Source organism: Patella vulgata, chromosome 9, assembly GCF_932274485.2.
Source record: "Patella vulgata chromosome 9, xgPatVulg1.2, whole genome shotgun sequence".
Classification (NCBI taxonomy): Eukaryota; Metazoa; Mollusca; class Gastropoda; family Patellidae; genus Patella; species Patella vulgata.
Genome location: NC_065887.2, coordinates 4,935,318 through 4,955,141, shown reverse-complemented (window position 1 = coordinate 4,955,141; position 19,824 = coordinate 4,935,318). Strand labels below are relative to the sequence as shown.

At 35.7% G+C, this 19,824-nt stretch overlaps 1 long non-coding RNA gene across 3 annotated transcripts; it reads right to left on the bottom strand.

Moving 5' to 3' along the window:
• Window positions 1–4,719: 4,719 nt before the first annotated feature.
• LOC126832230 (uncharacterized) lies at window positions 4,720–18,436 on the bottom strand. 3 transcript variants are annotated; one of them, XR_007684616.2, is made up of 12 exons: window positions 18,321–18,436; window positions 15,137–15,238; window positions 14,664–14,771; window positions 13,954–14,064; window positions 13,313–13,342; window positions 12,848–12,913; window positions 11,858–11,932; window positions 11,344–11,397; window positions 10,998–11,063; window positions 8,499–8,570; window positions 5,406–5,541; window positions 4,720–4,900 (listed from the first exon to the last, which is right to left on the bottom strand). It is a non-coding gene; the product is annotated as an uncharacterized LOC126832230 (long non-coding RNA). The 3 variants fall into 3 exon arrangements; XR_007684617.2 differs by having other exon boundaries at window positions 5,482–5,541; XR_007684618.2 differs by lacking the exon at window positions 5,406–5,541.
• Window positions 18,437–19,824: the final 1,388 nt, after the last annotated feature.

The following is a 19,824-nucleotide window of genomic DNA, read 5'->3' as shown; positions in this document are numbered from 1 at the left end:
TATAAACATAAACACCCGGTTTAAATTGTTGGAGTTTTTTTTTAAGGAAACGAAATACTAATATTATACAGAGAAACAATATCGATGCTAAATTACATACATGGTATTATTTTTTTTATAAAAATATTCACAAACCTGCGGTCTTGTATTCTATGTGACCATTAGCTTACATTTGTCAAACATATCACTGTTCCAAAATCATTTCAGCACGTTGTTAAATGTTAAATTAATTGTGTGAAATCACTTCATTTAATGTCCGCTTCCACCGAGATGATATCGCAGACAAAATGTAGCCTATAGTACGTTGATTTTATCAACCAATCACATTCAATAACAGTTTTACTTATTTTCTTGTCAACGCATTTGGAGTCAATTGTTAAAATCACACCGGGCATGAGCGCTCAACAGGCCTTTGATCTACCAGTTTATTGGGCCCAACTTTATTTTAACTACAGACATCTTAACACCAATTAGCATTCAAGTCTGTCTGGCTATATTGTCTGAGTAAAAAATACCTTTCTCTTACTTGTGGACCCCCGAATTAAGACTTTGTATGGAGTTCAAATTTAAAAAAAAAAAATTGTTGACGGTACACATTACTTGAGTTAATTATATGGAAAAAACACAAGATTTGTGTTAATGCATTAAAAAGAACACAAGTTTGTGTTAATGCAATGCAAAACAACACATAACTTGTGTAGAATAATTTTCACACAAGTACTTGTGTTGAGATCCAACACAAGTTTTTTTTCAGTGTACAAAATTTCTTCATGGTTGTTGGTTTCCATCATTAGTTACGAAAGAATCCCTGCATTACCGTGGCCCCTTTTAGGTCAATCTAACAGTCGACGTATGAAACGTTATCTAAAGCAGGTTTTATTAATATAGTCAACCCGTATCATATTACAACTACCGACTTGTTAAACATTATTTAAAGGAGCTAAATCGCTAATATTTGGGACCTAGAAATTGACCCAAACTGGTGGCAATGCATATATAATGTAATCTGATTGTATATAAAGTGATTTACATTCAGTTGTTTCCGTTTTGACTCAATTACAAATAAGTTATGTCCAGCGAAATACGGCATAAGTCTCAACCGAATGCCAATTTTTAGCGTCTTGTTATTCCAGTCTATTGCGCATGCTCTCCAGTTACGATATGGCGTCACCGTTTGACACGAGTCAAGTATGATTCGTCTACATAACGTGGCCCCTATAGATTACAACTACCGACCCATTAAACATTTAAAGCATGTATTATAATAGATCATACCAAAAGAATGTAAAATATTCTTCTATACATGTATAATGTGACATATCAGTAGATTTCTCGGAAATTTAACAATGACGTAATCCATGGAAATGAACATTATCCTTAAATAGGTTTGACCTAAAATAACATTAAAAGTTCCATAACCCTACTTAATGCGACTCGCGCATCGGTCTGATAATTATTACAATTACTAATACAAAGGCTTAAACCCTTTCACATAACAAGATGCATCATTACAAAATACCTTACATACAATCCACATGGTTCATATCTAGTATATTGTGTTTTTTTATCAGACATTTTTTGCAGATAAAATAAAAAAAATATGAAAATTTTTTTATATAAAATTATTATCCATATTGACGGAAAAGAATGAAATACAGTGTGAGTCCTGATTGCACGTATTCAAATGCGACCTGGAAAAGTGAGACTACAACAACTTCCTAGGCGAAAGGTCGCTAATAGCGTGGTATGTTAATTTCCTAATTTCTACTTTTCGAGTTGCATTTTGGCTTGGTATGCGTGTTGGCGCCTTCTTACTGACATAAATAAATACAAAAATATGACTAAGTCGAAAGTCGACAAGACGGTATACAAGCCAAAATGCAATTCGAAAATGATAAATTAGGAAAAAACGAGGGGCGCTATTATCGCTGTGTGTTATTTCTTAATTTCCTATTTTCGAGTTGATTTTGGCTTGTAAAGCGTGTTGGCGCCTTCTTACTGACATCAATAAATACAAAAATATGACTAAGTCGAAAGTCGACAAGACGGTATACAAGCCAAAATGCAAGTCGAAAATGATAAATTAGGAAAAAACGAGGGGCGCTATTATCGCTGTGTGTTATTTCTTAATTTCCTATTTTCGAGTTGATTTTGGCTTGTATAGCGTGTTGTCGCCTCACATTTTGTGGTAACTTCTATTTTTTGACTTTTCGATTTTCGTGTTTTGAATTTGAAGAGGTGACAAGTAGAAATTATGAATGGTAGTTATAGGCTTCCATAAATTGTAGACAAACAGCGTCAGTGTGATAATGTACCTAAAAATGAGAAAAGTTGATTTATAATTCGAGATAAAAATCTTTCTTCGCTAAAAAACATTAACGTCCGTGTATAAAACAGAGATATTTTACTGATCTGGAGTAGTCGAGACAAATCAACGACGTTTTATCTCCCTTTTTAATTGGAATTGACTAATATACGTGTAAAAGAGATATAATAAATATTGAGATTTGGGATTTAGCATGAGTGGTGATCCATTCTATTTCCTTATCTTTTCATGTCCCTGTTTCATGTCATGTTGTTAGAAATATGTTTGTTTAAAAAAATCTTTGTTGATCATAACACCTGTTCATTATACACCATCTATCTATATAAATAATATTAAGATGTGTGTATGTATTTTCGTCCATCACGCTTCGTTGCCGTGATCCACTTCATGTATTAAATTAACAGGCATGACCCTGTGAATGTTTTAGGCCATGATTTATGTTGGGCTGTGCCTACAGCTGAACTGTTTTAATGCAATTAACGGTTAACTGGAGATAACTCTGTTTATTACGGTAATTAAGTTTAATAAAAGTAACGGGTAATGTAAATAGCTAGTGGGGAAAGCGTGCAAGAAAGGAAGATGGCGGCTAAGCAGATCGAGCTAGTTCAAAATATTTGTTTATTGATTAAATTCGATTACGCCAGGTGGATATGTTTGAGTCTAAATTACGAGACTTCAATTCGTTTCATGTGGTGTACACAGTAACGTTATTGACAAATGTTTAAAACAAAAGTAGTCGGGAATTGTTCTGATTAAAATCATTTATTTACAGAATGTTGAAAGTTTTAGCGTTTGTTTCTTTTGTCTCACCCTGGTAAGCCAATCAAAATAATTTTCCACAGACTTTTTTAACGGGGGTTTAGAATCATGTATGCTTCGTCCACCGTTGTCTTTGAGTTAGGCGGTAGAGGGATGGCTGCATCATAAGGTCTATCGTTGAGTTTAGTGGCGTGGGTATCATTGAGTTTAGTGGCGTGGGTTCGGTTACCCGCTTCTGAGTCTGAGTGACAAGGACTAAGATGGCATATCCAGCCTCGTGGGTTTTCTTAGGGCCCTCTAGTTTCCTCCCTTTGTTAAAACCCTTACGAATTATTGAAATAAAATTGAACCGAAATGACCTAGTTTGTGTCGAGTGGACATTAAACCCATTCAGCACCTTCTGTATATTAACTTTTAACTGTTTGATTTTAAACTTAATGCAACGATATATTTTACGTAATTATTGTTAACGCGCGTTTGGCTATGTCCATATCTTCATCTGTATTTAAACATCTGTTTCCTATGTACAATTTAACATTTCTGGTCAAATATTATCATATAATTATTTTAATCGTAAACTTGTATATATATGTTCCATATTCTACTGTAACTTTAGTCTGGTGACCGGCTCGCCCTAGCGATACCTATCTCGTTATTGTGACCGATAGCCAGTTTTGGGCAATTTTAACTATTTATCTGAGTTTTCGTCGTTAGTGTTGGAATAAGTTACAACCCCCAGAAAACAGCACTTCGGCAACTCTATGCCCAAATTTGTAGAACGATGCAAATATTTGCTGTCAGTTGACCCATTTGTATTCAAGACATCTATTTCACACAAAATTATTATATATCCAGGCAGGGCTAACAATGGCTTTTAATTTTTTTCCGCCAAAATGGATGATCATTTTATATAAGAAAATGTTCATATTTTTTTTGCCAACTGGAATATTTTATCTGCCAAAAATGTATGATAATAAAGATAACATATAGCAACTAGGCTTATATAAATTGTAACATGCTTAAGGGCGAATCTTGCGTTTTGATTTGTCAATTACACACTGTCGATTGGACAATAACACCCCTCTGTTTTAGTAATTTCTTTTAAAATGCTAAAATAGCATGTTACAATGTCGATAAACACTTCTGTTTCGCATTTAGAGGGATGTTATTGTCCAATAGACATGTCCTGAGATTTTACATTAGAACCCGCGAGATGTTTTAAAGTTTAAATCTTAAAAATGAAATGAAGTTGGGCTTAAAAAGCTGAAATTTACCTTCCTGCATTAATCCGGATAAAGCGTTATACTATAAGGGGATTTTTGCCCGAGCAGTGGCTTTTCCGTCTACTCAACGCCGAATTAGTGTTACCAAAGCACAAAAATATGGAAGACTGACAAACACAGCAACATAAGGTGAACAAAATATACAAGAAGAAGAGATATATCAAACATAAAGTCTGTTTTTTTTGTGATGTAGGTTATATTTTAATATCTTATACTTGTTGGTATCTAGTTGTTTTTAAGAAGTACATATGGATATATTGTAGTTCTTGGTTAAGATGAATATATTAAAGGCTTATAATTATAATTTATAAAGAAAGAACTAAATATTTTTTAACTGAAGAAGTGTCTAAATATTACAATATAGTTTATTATGTAAACATTACAATATAGTTTATTATGTTAAATATTACAACATAGTTTATTATATTAAACCTTATATCAATGGTTAATGAATATACTAAAAGTGGGTCTCTGTACAACATAAATTAGTTTGATTGCAGGGTATGGCAATATGACTCTCCACATTTAGGTGCTGAAAAATACAAAACATGGTTTATATATTATCAAGCAGCCATAAGCCTTCATGAAACTCATTCCTGTTTCCTGATTTACTGTGTAGATAAGACAACTACGTGTTTGTTAACTGTAGATATACGTTAAGTGAATAAAGTAGTTTAAAAGTAGGTCTGATTTGGGTTTACTATATGTGAAAAACAGATAGTGTAAACCTTTAGTACACCACGGTAGATGATTAATAACATTATTGGGTGAATGTACTCAAAGTTATAAATTGCTGTTTGTTGTCATGACGACAAGGTGCTCGGGTCTTCTCTTCTTTAAATCATGGTCCGTATACAGATGGAACGGCAACGAGTCCCTTTTTTTCGAGCGGAGGGAATTCTATTTTAGTAACGATTGTCAGGTTTACTCTTTGCCACGGTACAGAATTCTGAAGGCTTCGTGGGCGTTGCCTGCCTGTCTATCTATATACGGTCCATGTTTAAATAAAAACGTTAAACATGTTTGTATATACATACCAGGTTATGCTGATGGATGATATATACAAATTAGGTCATATTGATGGGTGGTATAAATAGAATAGTGAATATTTACGTGCACAGTATCCACCGACACATGGCTGAGCTCGACATTCCCTGCTTCCCCTACATGGTACTATAAATATAAGTTACAACTATCTATCAAAACATATGTGCAATCAAGATGAATGGGATGAGATAACAGCCCCTCAACTCGAATGATTAGGTTCTTTCGGGACTAACACTGCACACTTTATTTCGACCAGGCGGCGGTTGTTACAGATGATTAAAGCAATAACCACTTGCATGGATAGCAGGCCTTATATTCAAACCCATGTGCGTTAGACTACTCGGCTACCCAACCCCCTTTTAAGATAAAATATAAATACATCGGGCTGTACAATTCAGTCACTGTCTATAATACAAGCCAACAGTGAGGCTGATGTCCCCCGCCGAAATCCCAAAATAAATAGATGACACACATTAATTAATCGCACATTTATTTTTTTTCAAAAGTATCAAGCAAGTTTCATCACTCTCTATCAGATAGAATCAGGATTATCTTGTCCCAAGGCATTGACCAATGAAATTGATTAGCTCTGCTTAGCTTCAACCCGAAATGTTAATCATTGAACTCAGTCCAAGACATTCACCCCTAATGAACATCTACATCAAGTCTAAACATTCTACCTCAATCAAAAGCAGAGTTGTTATGTTCCAAAGTCTTGACCAATCAAATTATTATTGCTCATTAGCCTAAGCAGAAAATTCTCACCATCGAAATTATTCAAGGTAATGATATAATGGATCTATATTCTGAGTTCCATCGCTCTCACTTCATTATAACCAAAGTTATCGTGCCTCAACGCATCAACCAATTAGATTGCTGATTTCTGCTTACCGTAAGCAGACAATGTTCATCATAGAACTCCGTCAACACATTCACCTAATGAAAGCCTACACCAAGTTTAAACATTCTATCTCAATTAGAAGGAGAGTTATTGTGTTCCAAAGTCTCGACCAATAAAATTATCGCTCTACTTACCCTCAGCAGAAAAAATTCATAATCGAACTTAGTCAATGTATTGATGTAATAAAGCTATACACCAAGGGTCCTCACTCTCACTTAATTAGAACTGAAGTTAATGTGTCTCATCAATATCAACCAATCAAATTGCTCGAACTCCATTAAGGCATTCACCTAATAGACACCTATGCCAAGTGTGAACATCCTAACTCAATTAGAATGGGAGTTATTGTGTTCCAAAGTCTCAACCAATCAAATTGCTTATGGCTCTGCTTACCCTGAGCAGAAAATGGTTCATTATCAAACTTAGTCAAGGTACTGATGTACATGAAACTATACACCAAGTTTCATCACTCTCACTTAATTAGAACTAAAATTATCGTGTCCAAAAGCATCAACCAATCAAATTGCTTATCTCCGCTTACCCTAAGCCGAAAAGGCTCATCTTCGAACTCCATCAAGGCAAACACCTACACCAACAGGGGCGTACATAACGATTTTGTTAGGGGGGGGGGTAGCCAAAATGCGACCGACTGATGCACATACCCCCAGTACGAGTGGCGCAATCAGAAACCGCGCACAACAGGTCAGAGATTTCTAGGGGCCATGTGCAGAGCGGATCTAGAAGCTGGAAATAGGGGGTGGGGTGGGGTGGTTCCAAATCTAGGGCGCCATCCAAAATCCCACCCCACAATGAATGTCAACAAAATACTGGCTATAACATTAAGCGTCCCATTAGAACATAGACAGTATTGTATAATTATATTGTTGTTCGCCGATCGTTGTCTCACCGGAAAGCAGTTTTATTTAAGTTGACATAAAGTTTTTGTCATATATGATGATTGTGCCTATAACACTGAGCAACCTGAGACAATTTTGAAAAATTGAGTCAATATCCTAGCATTTGAGGTCATTGGTGGGAGAAAGTCTTGAGGACGAGAGGACCAAAAATGTGAGCCAATGGGACAGAATCTCGAGATCTGCCCCTGTCAATTCCGCCGGTTTCACAAGAGTTGACATAACATTTGTATAGTCTGACACCCCACGACCCACACACCAGTATAACGGGGAGGTCACTATAATCGTGAATATGATAGTGCTTATACAGTATAAGAATCAGAGGAATAGAAGAATAATGTAATAACGGAATCAAGCGCCGCAGGCGCGAAAAAAATTCAGATATGTAACCGAGCCTTTAATTTTTCGGAACTGGGCCTGAAAATTTTAGTCATTGTCATGGCAAATGGAACCAAATTCTCGCTAACAAGAGGATAAGAAATGAGACAGAATCTTGTGGCCTTTCTATCAATTTCGCCTGTTTTGTAATTGTTTGTTTGTCTCATTAATTAATTTAGTCTGAGACCGACTGTGGTGAGTACTTTTTTTGAGACCGACTATTTTTTTGCCATGAGGGAAAAACATTTCATAGAACAACATACTCACAACAGAATAAGAGTGACAAACATTTTTTCAAACATGACAAGCAGACATGGTTATTTTATACTATAGTTTTGTGTGACGTATGCAATTTTGGCTCACGGATTCATACAAATACATAGTATTTGGGATCTATTCTGGCATTGTTTGTTTACCTCATTAATTCATTGAGTCGCCGATGCATAATTTTGAGACCGACAGCAGTGTACCACTCCCACATTTACGCCCCTGTACACCAAGTTTGAAGATTCTAGCTCAATTAGAAGGATAATAATTATTAAGTTCCAAGGTCTCGACCAATCAAATTTCTTATCACTCTGCTTACCCTGAGCCGAAAATGCTCATTATCGAACTTAGTCAGGGTATTGATGTAATGAAACTATACACCAAGTTTCATCACTCTCATTTAATTAGAACTAAAGTTATCGTGTCCCAAAGCATCAACCAATCAAATTGCTTATCTCTGCTTACCCTAAGCCGAAAATGCTCATCTTCGAACTCCATCAAGGCATTGGCCTAAAAAACACCTACACCAAGTTTGAACATTGTAGCTCAATTAGAAAGAGACAGACAGACAGACGAACCCATTTTAATAGTCCCCTGCTTTCTTCGAAATAAATCATATTTACCGGGACAAGCACCATCCGAACAAGTGCCACCAGTTTGTGTAGAACAGCCACGTGTAGCGTGGTCACCTATTGCTATAATAAAGATAATTTACAATATATAACTGTGCTTTCATAAGATAAAAGGCTAACATGATCTGGTAGACAAATCATCCAACATAGGATAGTGTTACTAAATATTAAAGGATCAAGTAGAACAGTATTAATAATAGAAACACAGGGCTTGCCACGAGCAAATTGGAGGCGAGTAGATGACCACTCACGCAAATATAGACTTGCACGAGTGAGGCGAGTACATGTATTTACTCACGCAGAATGATGTGCGTGAGTAGCCATTTAAATTTCATGTGCCTAATGGCAATGCTCTTGTCACTTCGGTGGAAGCGGACGTTGAATGAAGCTATTTCACACACAATGACAATGCATACTCTTTTATTTCCTTGGCAGTAATATTATCTGTAAATCGTCTTGGCGTGCTGAGGGGATTCGGGTAAAGCTTAGAAAGGTAAAAGAACAGGCAAAACAATTTCAAACTCATCAATTTACAGAAAAGATGCGGGATCGAAAGAATTGCTATTAATAGAAACGACAACATCCGCTCAATGTTTGATTATCCAGACACGGCAAAGGACATCCGCTTAAAAACCGCCTGGCAGTACGCGTCTCAAAGTATTTTTAGTAACAACAGTTGGCACTGGAAAGACACGCCGCGTGCGCAATAGTGCATCGATATGAAGGCATACAAATTGTTTACGGCTTTTTATATTACGATATTCAATTATTTCTGATTAAATTATTTTTTATATTTGCGCGAGTACTTAATCACTCACGTAAATTTGGTTTTACGCGAGCGTAGCGTGCGCGCGAGTAATTACTCGCGTCAAGCCCTGGAAACAGAAGTGTTATGAATAACATATATACTAAGCAGCAAACGAAACGACAGGTTGGTATGTTACTCTGAATAGACTCATTGGATAACACTAGCTAAATGTTTTTATATTGTACATGTATATTTAAGGCCACATCTCCAACTTTACCTGAGCAATAAGGCTCCTTCCCAAACATAGAATTGAACCCAGGAAATGTTCTCAACCTGACTTCTGAGATGGTGTTATGTGTTCTCCATGAATTTCATGTAACTCATGCTGAACGTGCTATTCACCGGGACCAGTGCTATAAAATGCACCCCATACTTGGTTGAATCATTCACACTACAACGTCAGCAGCATGCCACGACTCACGACAGCTCAGGGAAACCAGGCGCTTGGAAGACTCGGCGCTGGCCACACTGCCCAAGCCGTTGCCAATCACTTCCAGGTCAATGTTCGGACCATCTACAGGCTTCAGCAACGCTTTTGGGTCACCAACACCACGGATGATCGCCCCCGAACTGGTAGACTAAGGGTTACCACAAGGCGGCAAGATCGCCATGTTGTGCGACAGCACGTCAGACAGTGGGAACACACGGAAGACGCATCAGTATACCGATACAGTGCGCCGACGTCTCACCATGGACAAAATATCTATTGCCATAGACCTTATCGTGGACTGATCCTCACTCCTTGCCATCGACGTGAATGTCTACAGTTTGCCCAACAAGAACAGAACTAGCGACACAGGCAATGTAGAACTGTTCTGTTCACCGATGAGAGTCGATATTGCGTATGAACTGCAGATGGCAGGGCCAGAATATGGCGTCGACGTGGCCAGCATTATTCTGACCAATGTGTCATGGAGCGAGATTCATGGGGAGGTCCAAGCATAATGGTTATTGGGGTGGAATCGGCCTGTGGCGTTCCAAAATCTTGGTCCTTTGAGGGGAGGCGGAATCATTGCAGTGCGCAACATCGATGGGGCTCTCAGAGCCCACGCCATACCTCATTTCGCACGTAATCGAAACAACGTTTTCCAGCATGACATCACCCGTGCCCACACCGCCAGAGTTACTCGGGACCCTCTACAACAGAACAGTGTCAATGTTATGCACTGGCCAGCCCTTAGTCCCGACTTAAACTCGATTGAACATCTTTGGGATGAAATTCAGAGGAGGCCGAGACGAAACACAGCCGATGGATTGTGCCAGGCTTTTCTGAGAGCGTGGTTTCAGGTGCCAGCGGCGTTCTCATCAATCGTCAGATCCACTCCATGTACAGACGCTGCACTGCTGTTATTGGAACTCGCGGTGGACACACCAGATACTGATGTATAGACTGTGTACCGACTCTAAACCTTCTCGTAATGTCTTGGAATTGTGATGAATTAATCATTAATGTGTCAACATACTGCTAACAAAAAAAACTGTTTACAGACTCCTAACCTTCTCGTAATGTCTTGGAATTGTGAGATGAATTAATCACTTATGTGTCAACATACTGTTCACAAAAAACTGCTTTGATCCATTAAGTAAGTCGTTTTCTAGAATGATTTGATTAAAGTGCCTCTCTGATTTTGCAATCGTACTGACGTTTTTTTTGCTGTCTAGTATATCTATATTATACTTACGTCGACACGTGTCATTTACACATTTATCATGGCGGGAACAGAATGTACCATCCTCACATTGATCACCTGAAACAATTGAACTATTTGTGTGCTGGACGCTATTACAATACTTGTGGTTTATTTACAGTTTCTCTCACCCAGGCTTAAACATGGAAATAGCTATAATATAGTTTTCTTTATGTTGTTACATTGATGATAACAGTCCAGTTTTCATAGTGTATATCGTTATTCATTTGATCATATAATTCCTAACATGCCAACATGTACTGGTTCAATGACTGTAGATCAACTAAATATTATCAAATTATATAATATTGTAAGTTAGTAAAACAAACAACATGCATACCTATATCCTTACATAGTACTCTTATGACATTTATTGTCGTCTCACAATGTTCACCTGAAATAGAAAACATGTATATAACATCAGATTAACGGTAAACTTTTTGTAGGTGATAACTATTACGAAGGAATTCGCGGATTGTGTTGAAACTTTCCATACATGTAACCAACATACAAAAGAAGGTCACGTCCTGTTTTCAGACTGTACCATGAAATAATAGTAATGCAATTGTAGTTTAAAAGAAATTGGCAGTTTGTAAACCTGCAGAAATCAGGAAGTGGTACAGCTCCATATTTTTTTACCAAAGTTTTATCGAGATTTCCATGAAGTCTTGACAATGTTTGGCAGTTATCGTGATACTTTTCATTAATTTTATTGTATTTGGTGATCTTTTGAACTTGGGTTTAAATTCAACTGTTTATAAATATTTAGCTGTTTGTAAGTTCGTTAGCAATTCTGATCTACGGTAATAAAATTATATACATTAATCAACAGGAAGGTAATATGTTATACTTACTTCTGTATACACACGTATCATCTAGACAGACTTCCTTGTTAACTCTATCACATGCTTCGCCACCACAATTGTAATCTGACAAATACAACCAAATTACAGTATAGGTGATTGACAAATAGATATTTTAGTTGAGGAAAAATTATGTTTTAGTCATATACTTATTTACCTATTCAGCAATATTACTAAGCTGTTATAATGATGCTAGTATTTCTCCCAGTTTAAAAAGGGTAAAAATACAGATTAATTTTAACAGTGTACGGTACGACATGCGACAATAAACATACCTGTTAAGCTTCACTAAAATCGTATCAAAATTGGGACCTCTAGAGGATCCACAACCTTGTTATCTAATAAATCTACATTATTTGCGTAGAAGGAGCTATCAATTTAACTGGCAGTTTCGATACACTTTTCCCGGAACTCGTACTCACCCGTCATTATCGTCTAACATTTTGTTTTAATTCGGATAAAAATTGTGACCTTTAGAGGATCCGCAAGCCGAAAACGCACTTTTTCGACGAATCAGGACCTATAATCAAAGATGTTACGGTCAGATATGCGCGAATATCGAAAGGATCTTTGTGATATAAACAAACAGTACAGGTTTCAAGTTTGGTCAAAATCAGATTACTGTGGTGACCTTTAGAGTGTCCAGAAACAAAAATGAACAGACAGAAACACGGATGAGCGGGTGGACAGACGGAAAGGCGGATGGACAGACGGACAAGGGCTACGACAACATTCGTCCAGATGAACATGTGGCTATATAAAAATGATTAAGTGACATTTGACAAAGCAATCCAAGGAATATGTCTAGTTAATCCACAAATTATATGATGGAATTTAAATTTTATCAGTAAATACCACCTTATAAATTCCATATAATTGTATCATGTGGTATGTACAGTATTATAGTACAGTATTATAGTTATTTCAGTGTTATTTGGATAATATATAACAGGCTTCCTTTTAGAAGACTAGGTATCTTACCATTGCCAAGACATCGTCGTCTGAGACACACTCCACGCCTAGAATTACACTCTGACACGTCACATTCTGAAAAAAAATATTACCATATTGGTAATATAAATAAACACTTATTATAAAATATGTGATATATTTCCCGTCTTCACAAATCATTGTGCCCTGGGTGTTAATCGCAGCATGTGATCGATCATGCGACTCACCACCTGGAACAGTGATCATTCAATAGAGAGATACAACACACAACAAATTGTCCACGGAAACATTTCACATTTGTCCTTATTGTTCCTAATATATTTATTTAATATGTTACTGCCTGTGATAAGTTTAAATCAATACGGTCCAGATACTAAATCATCTGTCATTGCATCAATTGGAATTTTCTCGAATTAGTTTTATAGACGTTTACAACGTGGTTTCCATTAATCAAATCAAATTATAGTTAACATGCAAAACTGAATTTTTTCTCACCCTCTTTAACTGGTTTTGTGTCTTCGGAATCTGAAATAGAGACAAAATCCAAGACCACGTGGCATCAATTAATTATAGTTAAAATGTAAATATGGTGTTTTCTCGCCATCTTTAATTGTGGTTGTGCTACAATTTTCTATATCAGTAAACCCTGGCGAATAGGCCCACATAACAGCCATATCTCGAAAAATCACAGAAATCAAAAGATTGAATTATTCTGATTCGAAAGGAAAACTTGAATATATTGAAAGAAGTGGGCGTTGTACACAACGGCCAGATAGATGTCTCCAATCAGACTGTGCTTCAAGTCCACCCAATAATAACTGTAGTCCCTTGAGCTTTCACAAGATTTTCCAAATCGGTTAAAGGAGATAACTCTGATAGTAATAAATTCAAAGCAATGAAAATCTATAATGCATAAATAGCAAGCTACTCGAATGGAGTCTCAATTTAAAAAAAATAGGTTATTGTGTCCAAAATGTGTGACGGACAGTCGGGCGATCGAATTGTTCTAGTCCCTAAAGGCGACAGTAGAGCAAACAGAAAATTCATCCTAGCTTTACTATGTGATCATAAAACTATAATTTTACAGTGCAACAATATATGTAAGTTACTAATGGAACAAGTTAGTACCAGCTTACCTTGACCAAATTCTCCTATAAATCCATGAGAACAGCTACAATTCACGCCAAATTCTGATGGATAGCACGTGCCATTGTTTATACAGTGGTTGTCTATATGACATGGGTTAACTAAAAAGAAATGCAGACCTCACATACGTTAATAATCAAGTATGTGAGACAGCGAGTGATCACAATTCTGATTGTTAAGTAAGGCATAATGTAATATGGATATTTCTTAACGAGTTAGAAATTACTAGAGAGATAAGTAAAATAATGACAGCAACAAGTACTGAATCATGATCTTCTTGCGTTATAGGTTCATAGGGGCAGCCCAAGCTTGGTCCGGGAAGGGTTATTTAATAACAATGAATTTGTACTAGGTCCGGGAAGGGTTATTTAATAACAATGAATTTGTACTAGACTGTCTTGTGCAAATATATACTAGTAACTGTCAAGGAGGTCAATTATATGTAGGTTTGATCAATTGCATGTGCCCCTCTATCGTAATTAATCGATACATTGTTAGAGCATAATCAAGCGGCCCTATGATTACAATGCAAAGATTTAATTCAGATCTAATGCGTGAATTTTTATTTCAATCTGGTGTCAAATAAGGCTGCATCTTTAGTTGAGTTTTTTCAAGTTTGGTTTGTTCATAAATGAGCTTGTTGGCTGGTCATTCAAGGCTGAATAAATTATTATAACAATAAAGAATGTACGTTGCTTACCGTCACAGTTTTCTCCTAAATATCCTGTAGCACAATTACAGATGTAACCCTTATCAACTGGTAAAAACGTAACATTATTTTTACACGGGTTAGGTCGACATGCATTCACTAGAATTAAATATGCACAAATAATATACACAGCCTGGCTGGTATCGCCATCAGATTATTCCCCCATGCAAGTCTCGCTATCCGGGATTTCGCTATATTTAATTTTTAGAGTAATACCACTTTGATTTTGCTTGTACCGAATTATGAAGAATCAGTCTTTGCAACCATAATGATAAACAAAAGCACATAGTTAGTTGCTAAAGCATTTTCGAAAATTAAAACGATGGCATACGCAGTTTGCAATCCAGAACCCTTTACCTGTAATATTTCGCGAAGGACTTCCCTGTATATCTGTAAATACAATCAGTTTAACCCTATTTTACTCTCTCTCTCTCGGGAAATTATTGATATACAATGTAGCTTACCGTCAATGTAGCTTATCCAGGAGTACAACTTCAGCTATAACCGTTCTCGGGTGGTGTACAGATACCATAATTTTTACAGGGATTTTGGGTTACAAGCTGACACTAAAATTAATAATATTAACTAGAATAACTAGAATAAATAATATTAACTATGAAGGTCCAATCTCTGGCAGATATATCGGATAATGTACAAGGTTGACATTTGACATTCTGTTGCATGGATATCCCGGCCATGCAACTACTAATAGACTTCGAAAACGCGTTTGACAGTGTGGCATGGAAATTCATTCAATTTCGGGCCCACCATGCAAAACTGGATAAAAATGCTTTACAAAAATGCGCAGTCATTTGTTATACAAAATGGCCATCTGTCTAAATTCTTTAAGCTGGAAAGCGGCTGTAGACAAGGCGCCACGCTCTCGCCGTATATATTCCTACTGTGCGCAGATGTTCTTCGGTCAATGATTAGGCAAAATGATAGAGTTAAAGGTGTATATATATATTTGGTAGACAATTTAAAATAGCAGAATATGCGGACGACACGTCACTTTTCTTGGATGGGTCAGAAGAATCATTGCGAGAAACTATGAATTCACTTGAATTATTCTTCAGAACGTCAGGATTAAGATCTAATATAGATAAAACAAATGCTATCTGGATGGGCCGATATGCAGGTTCAAAAACAAAAATATGTAATGATTTTGAGTTTAATTGGCCTAAAAACAAGTTTTACATCTCTTGGTATCAATTTTAGTACAAATTTAGAAGAAATTATGGATCTTAACTTTAATGCAAAATTGGATGATCTTGAGAAACTAACATATATTTGATTTTAAAAATTAAAAACACTTATATGGATATACTACTTCTGAATTTATTAACATGAAAAGGGTTAACCGCACAGGCATGAAATCGAAAACTAGGCGAAGGAAAACATACAAAAACACACATTAATCGGGATTAAATAAATCCACCCAAAGATTTGGGAGAAAATGTCCCGAGTCCCTATTTAATTTTGGCTTATGTTTTTGAATTTCTAGCGCTTCTCGTAGTTTTCGATTTCTTGCCTGTGCGGTTAACCCTTTTCATCTTGTAGTTATGGTTTCACCTGCTAATTAGAGTTTAATTGTTACTATCTCTCATCTCGTCAATCTCTTATAATTATTAGTTTGATCTGCTAAATTCAAATAATTTCTAATTGTTATCAATACATTACAATCTTTCAATTTGTTAATCCTTTGTAATTGTTTATCCATATTGTTACTTCTCTCATCTTGTTAATTCTTAATTAATGATTAATCTGTTAAACGGTTTCCAATTGTTACTACATATTGCACCACATTTTTGTTATAACACTAGGTGGAAGTGGACGTAAAACACCAGAAAAGAACGAAATGTTATAAATCATTATTGCTTGATAACGATATCTGTATGTGTATCGAAACGTAGCATGTTAATAAATTCAGAAGTAGTATTTTGATATAAGTGTTTTTAATTTGTGAAATCTACCTCTATATGTCTTATAAGGATTAAACATATATTTGGACCAAACGGAAATTGACTTTAATTGAAAGAGTCACCATTCTTAAGAGTTTAATCCTACCGAAAATAAATCACTTGTTCTCAGCATTACCCAACCCAGAATGTTCTGATCTCAAACAGCTTGAAAAAAATGTTGCAAATTTATATGAAATCATGGGAATGACCGAATTAAACGCTCAAGAGTTACAAAATCAGTTGAAAACGGAGGTTTAAATTTTACTGATATCAATGCATTCAATAAGAGTATGAAAATATCTTGGATCAGAAGATTACATAGTCAACACGGTATAGACCATTATTTGAAAATACTCCCCTTTGAAATTTCTGCAATAGGATCTAATCTTTACTCCGAAATACTTGAGGTGATAGAAAATCCATTCAAGGGGGGTACCTATAAAGCATGTGTTGAGAATGTGCTCAAAAAAGGATAACAAAGATAAGAACATGGAAAATATTCTATTACAACCCATCTGGTATAATAAAATAATAAGATTTGGATTTATTAAGGACTGGTTCAAAACATTTGACACCATCAAGAATGCAAAAATGAAATAAAATGGATGAATATCCTTATCCTTAAACCGTCTGAGGACAGTGGAGAAAAATATATGCTCTACCAAAAAAGGTGACATTGAACACAGAGTTGCCAGAGTTTCAACTTAAATTTCTACACAGAATTTGTACTACGAAAAAATATCTTTACACTATCAAATTAAGCAACGCAGTGCTCGATCTGTGGGTAAAAAGATGAAACTCTTGAACACTTATATTATGAATGCCCTGAAACTCAAACTATTCGGACAAATATGTCTAATGCTATTGAAAAATATGGGTTTCTTGATGTTCATTTCACATGTAACGATATAATGCTTGGTAAACAGGAGACACCCCTGTTGTCAATTTCATTATCATATGTAGCAAATATTAAATCTTCCGAAGTAGTATAACAGGCAACTCCCTTAATTTCGAAGCCTTATTGATGTTTAGCCATTTTTATTACAGAATTGAAAAATACATATATAGGAAACATGGAAACATGCATATCTTTAATAGAAAATAGAATATGATTGCTAAGCTGTTTGATAATATGTAAAGAATAGAATATGTTAAAAATTGCGTATTGTAGCTTGACGGGAAAGAGATATTTGTGATAAATTGGTATGGAATAATAAAAAAAAATATTTAAAAAAAAAAATAAAAAAATAATATTATCCAAAGTAACACCGTTGATAGTTTTTATATTTCATTATTACACAGTTACACATTAACTAAATGGTAAATTTTTATAAAAGATTGCACCGTAGTAACAATATTTGTTTACCACGATAAAAGTCATTTTGAAATCGGTTAATAAATAGAAACGTGTTCTTTAATCTTTGCAAATATATTTGTCCTCCCAGACAATCAATGGACACCTCTGAGGTTTTTTGTGTGTTTAATTTGATAAACCACGGTAGACCTTATATTATATAGGTTGACCGTCTATCTCACAGGCACTTGAAGGGATTAAAATTTCTTACATTATCTTGTCTAGCATACTACAATATTGTTTTGGCTCGGTGAAGACATTTCAGTGTAACAGAAAATAACAAATATTTGAAAAAAGAAAATCAATATCTTAAAATAAAAGAATTAGGCTCACTTTTGCAGCAGGATTCACACATTCCTCCACATAGAGTGACAACAGTAGTCAAGATTAATGCAATCCACAAAATAACATGCATGATGATAATACTATACAAAACTAAAGCGAGCATGTGAAACAATTAGACTGTTGAACACATAGTTTATCGTTAGTTTTATACGCAAATACCTGATCGCATGTGTTGTTTTGTACAATATGTTTTTGTGGGTTGTCACAACAAATAATTAAAGTGGCGGATATAAAGGGAATTTATTAAATTAATAGATATGTTTTAGTATTCGTCTGGCTGCCATGTTGCATATTAGAATCAAGTTTTATACATATGGCGGATTAATTCTTCGGGAAACAGACTAACAAAATAAAAGTTATGAACAAGTTTAATTGATTGATTTATTTGCATGTCTGCCAAGTTGCATGTCATAATCAAATTTTAAAAATGATGGATTAAGTAAGCAGGAAACAGAATGAAACAATAAAATTTCACGCTAAAAAGTATATAGAATTAGTCCAACCCTTGTATTACCTTCCAATTCACAATTATAAGATGAACATGACATGTGCGCATCGATGGACGGAATTTTAATCTTCACAATTAATGGGCGGTTACTAGCCCGTATAGTACGGTCGTTCTTGAGTAAATTATCTTCTAAAATCAGCAGCTCTCTTTCTATAATCCCGCAAATCCTTTCTTGAAAAGTCATAGTCATTACGGCAGTGTGAAGTTGGATCGTTTTTCGTTATTCACCAATAACAAAAAACGAGGTGGGTTACGCTACATCATTATTAATTATTCAACTTGTTATTCGAGATTCAAATATGCAGCTACTCATCACTAGAATGATGGATGCCAAGTATTCTCCAGTAGCATAAAACACAGCAAAATGACTTCTAAACGAAACACAATCCAAATCTTTATTCAAGCAGCGACTAACGAACTGTTTGTTATTCGTTTTTCAACGCGTTATTCGGGATTCACATATAAAGGTGTTCAGGTATCTTTAATGAGGATATTTCAGGATTTAATTTAAAACGATTACTAGACAACTCTGTAATAATAGATTGCAAAGAATCACCTAGCAATAGAAAACTCATTAAATGACGCATAGTCGGTAAATATTTGAATTTGTTAGCTTAAGTGAATACAATCGATGATTTGTGTATACTATGGAGCACAGCATAAAACTGGCCTCGAGGTGGAAGGGTCTTCATAATAAAATATCGTTACATATAGGTTCTACATATAGGTGCCACATCAACGAACAGTGCAAGCCGCGTGTCTGGCTTTAGAAAGGTATGTACACAAACTGTTCGGAGCCGACTTCGATATTATAAGCTAGATCAGTGGCATTCGAAGGGTATGTTGGTCCCATCCTGCGACGTCAACATCGACATTTACGTGTTCGCTGGTGAACGAGAGTACAGAGGTGAAATTGAGGAAATTAGTGACAAGAAGAATTACGCGACTAGTCACGGTTCCCTTTACAACGACGGTATGAACGAC